We start from the raw sequence: 4,845 nt of genomic DNA, 5'->3' as shown, positions 1-4,845 counted from the left end.
CCTGGATATCATGGAGAACAATCTAGTGTGTAGTTGACTCATCATGGTATGTGTGTCTATTCTTTAGGTAGTTCTTGAAACCATACATTTTACGTTCCCGACTTCCTTTGTTTTGTACTTAAGATCCATCGACTCCCACAACCACAAGGCAACCATGGTGTCCCTTCTTGTCCTCGCATCACCCCACTTCTCTGCTCTGTTCTATGTCACTATGGATTCATCCACATATTTGTGTGGCACTATCATACTAAACATCCCCATTTCTTTCTTTAGCAAAGAAATATGCAATCTCATGCGCGCCTAATCCACCCACATCGATGAGCTATACACAATAACCAAAGTGGTTTAAAAATGGAGATAATGTCTACTTTGTCGAACGTTCCACATTATCATCACTTTTATAGGAAATTCACTCTTCCAGGTGGGAACTCTAGAATAAATGCCATATAATAATAGATGTCATCTCCTTTTGTTAGCCACACATGAAAACTGATGTACCTAACTATAAAGCACTGCCAAGTTTGGTAAACCACCAAAGCTCCCAACCACAAACCATATGGCCTTCTCCAACAATTACCAACACTATAAATCCATGGTAGACATCATCATTAATTTTATAAGACACCTTCCTCCATCAAATGGAAATACCACCATATCGGTTATGATAGATCGACTTACTAAACTCGCTCAATTCCTTCTACTTCTATAATGTTTATAACTCTCGACACAACTGTGGAGAGGGTTATCATTTAGTATATATAGTACAATAACAAATAAGTGATATGCATTTGAAAATGTTACCCACTAAGTTTAAATATTCATGATAAGAATACTAAGGGATAATGCTATCTATCTCCAACTGTCTACTTATCGCTAATTCCCCCTTCAAGTGTATGGGTGGTGGTCCAAAACAAAGCTTGTGATGAAAACTCTCAAATAAAGGCTTTGGAAGACTCTTGGTAAAAATATCTTCCACTTGCAACTGACTAGGAACAAACCTAGCTTGTAATATACTAGAGGCAACAAGTTTTCGAACCAAATGGTAATCAATATCGACATGTTTGGCTCGTTTGTGAGAAACTGGATTCTAACTGAGAAATATGGGACTTCAGATATCACATAGAAGGGTTGGACGATTAGGAGGTATGACATGAAGCTGTCGAAGAAGATGAGTGATCAAGACAATCTCAGAAGCGGTATATGCCATACCATAATACTCAGACTCACAACTCGAACAAGAGACAATAGGTTGTTTCTTAGAACTCAAAGATATAGGATTTCCACTAAGAAAAATAGAGTATCCATACGTAGAACACCGTGTTTCAATACAACAATCCCAATTAGCATCAGAATAACCAAGGATGCTCGGTTTGTTAGAATATCAAAAAGATAACCCATAGGAGATAGTACCTTTGACAACCCTCAAAATTTATTTAACATCCTGAAAGTGATCAATAGTTGGAGTGTGCAAGAACTGACTTACTTGATTGATGGGATAGGATAAGTTAGGTCGTGTAAGGGTAAGATATTACAAAGCACCAACCAGAGACTGATATGCAGTAGGGTAATTAAATGGAGTAGATGGGCTTGTGACATAATTGAAGGTAGAAAGTGGCGTAGAAACAAGTTTAGAGCTCAATAAGCTGGCTCTCGTGGGAATATCATGAGCATATTTAGCTTAACTAATGAATAAGCCATCATTAATATAAATCATCTCAAGACTGAGAAAATAACTCAAGTTTCCTCGGTCCTTGATCGCCAATTCAATATTTAAAGTGAAATACGAAAGTTAATAAATTTACGGTTGGTTACCTATAAGAATAAGGTCATCAACATAAACTATAAGGTAAAGAGTACATATCCCCTTTTTGTAAACAAAAAGAGAAGTGTTAGCACAACTACAAATAAACCCGACGGTAGATAAAAAGAACTCAGTTATTGGAACAATGCATGTGGAGCTTGTATAAGGCCATACAAAGCTTTCTGTAATCAGCACACATGATTAGGTAGTTTAGGATCGTGAAAGCCAAGGGTTGTTCCATAAATACAGTTTTAGTGAGATGACCATAGGCATTCTTAACATCTTGTTGGTGGAGAGGCCTTTATTTAAGATTACCAAGGATAAAACTATTCGAACAATGAAAGCTTTTACAACCGGACTAAATGTCAAAGAGTAATCAAGATTTGGTACTTGTGTAAATCCTTGGGCAACTAGACGTGCCTTAAACCGATCAAGAGAGACATCATAATTATATTTTTTCCAAAATACCAATTTAAAGCAACAACATTCAAACAAGTGGATCTAGGAACTAATACCCATGTATGATTAGATCTTAAAGCATGTATTTCTTCTTTTATGGCGGATAACAATTTGGGATCTTTAACAACACTTTTAAAACCGCAAGGCTCTTTATTTGAAAGAATAGCAATATGGAAGACGGTTGTGCTGGAGAGATGTGAAATCAACAATATACTTTGGATTTAGGTTTCTGATTTTAGATTTTCCTTGTATAAACATGGGATGATGAGGAAAGGATTGGGTCGGAGCTGTGGACAAAGGCGGGTCAATATCTTGGGCAGGTGTAGTATGAAGTGCAGCAAAAACAGTCGTGGACTCAACTATATCATGGCATAAAGTGCATCCGGGTGAAGAACGAAGACCACTTGTGTTGGCCGAAATAGGTGGCCCAAAATGAGAAGAGGTTGTATATGTTGGGTTATTTGACTTGAAAACTTTAACAGGCCAAATCAAATGAGAAAATGGGTTGAGTGGTAGAGCGAGTGGCAACAATCGATGGACTATCACAATAACTAGAGAAAAGTAAAGTGGCAAGATCGATGGGTACAACTTGACCAGAAAAAGGAAGCTTGTTTCATCAAATTGAGCATGTCGATTTGTATAAATTCAAGAGGTAGCCAAATCTAGGCACCGATAACCTTTATATTGAGTGTCATAACCAGGAAAAATACATTCTAGGCTTCAGGGAGCCAACTTATGTGCAACATAATTATTCAAATAAGGAAACAACCAATAACTAAACACCTGGAAAAAGATCATAGTTTGGTGAAGATCCAAAAATGAGCTCAAAGGGAGACTTCTGATGAAGAAAAATTGTGGGAAAATGATTAATAATATATGTGGCTAACACGAAGGCATCAACCTATAAAGAAGCTCGTTCATGAGCATTGAAAAGAATAGTAAGGCATGTTTCAATAATATATCAGTGTTTTCTTTTAGCTCTACCATTTTGTTGAGGTGTATAGGCACATGATATGCGATGATGAGTGCCATTTTCAATAAAGAGAGTACGAACCCGATGATTGAGAAATTTTGTGCCACCATCAGTTTGGAACACTTTAAGTTTTGTGGAGAATTGAGTTTGAACAAAAATTAAAAATGTCTTAATAGTCTCAAAAGCATCACATTTAGATTTTAATAGATAGAACCAGGTAAATCTAGAATAATAATCTACAAAAATTATGTAATACAAGTAACCATTAGTAGACATAATGGGAGTCAGTCCCCATAAATCACAATGAAAAAGATCAAGAATATGTAAAGAGCACTTAGGATTAATATCAAAGGGTAAATGTTTACTTTTAGAAATCTGACAATAAGAAGAAATACTAGGATTTGGTAATAAAGAGGCAAGGTACAAACGACCAAATCTAGACAAAGAGGAAATAACGTAAAAAGAAACATGACCTAAACATTTGTGCCAAACAAAATAGTAGCATGAAGTCGAGATTTGGATAACATGGATAAAAATGCTCTTTGACCTTGTTCGAGAATGTAAGATCTTGATTAACCCTTCCTCAAGCTAGAATTTCCTTGGCGACACAAGTGAATTAAAAGAAGTAGTTGGAAAATAAGATATCAACAGGAAGATCATTGGTAAGTTTACTAACGAAAATCAAGTTTTTGATAAGATGACAGATGACAAGAATATTTAATAAGGGAATGTTTTGAAGAGTTAAAGGACTAATATGAGTGATAGGTGAAGTCTTACCACTACCGAAGCTGACAAAATCAACCCCATTGTAAGGCATAAAAGATCTATATGCCTAATGGTAATTATGAAATGATATTACTAGATAATATATGATCTTAAAGGGTTACACTAACAACTTGATACAATTGATTATCTATTAGAACTTACTATTGTAAGTTCTGAAATAGTTTAGACACACACATCTGAGCTATCTAAGGAAAGGTGTGTGGGTTTGAGAAGCCTAGATAAAGTCTCATCGAAGCATCTTGTATCAAAATCTAAACTTTGGTAAGAAGGTCAATAGGTATTGATTTCTAGAAGTCCAACTGATTTCTGAATACATGTCAAAGCTAGTGGGAGCATAAGTGTTATGTTTGTAAGTATGTAATCATTATGTTAGTGGGAGCACAATTATTACGTTGAGTGTTGCAAGTTAGCAATGCTATATTTATAGGAAACAAAGTTTTAAATTTACAAGGTTGCAGAGGATGAAAAGTTGTTTCGCTATAGAAAGTCTAAGGGAGAGGAACTCGTACTTCATTTCAAATCCAAATGCTTAGTGTGAAATTTTAATGGTACTTAGTCATGGATATATGTGAATGTCGTGTTGAAGTGTTTCAACATTTGAAATTCTATATAAGGAAATATTATAGCAAGAGACTGGTCAAGTATCAAGTCTTTATGTAAGACATTATGTGACAACCCGAAACTTTTTCCGTTTCTATTACGTGATTTCCGTTAACGAAATTTCAGATCCGTTAACTTTTCCATCAAAATTTTTGTTTAATAAAAATAATCTAATTATATTTAATTAAATTATTTACGAGTTGGAACCAAAAATCGCGCGAAAACC

The sequence above is a fragment of the Lactuca sativa genome, chromosome 4, assembly GCF_002870075.4.
Source record: "Lactuca sativa cultivar Salinas chromosome 4, Lsat_Salinas_v11, whole genome shotgun sequence".
In the NCBI taxonomy this organism is placed as follows: Eukaryota; Viridiplantae; Streptophyta; class Magnoliopsida; order Asterales; family Asteraceae; genus Lactuca; species Lactuca sativa.
Note: the sequence above shows the minus strand (reverse complement) of the source record.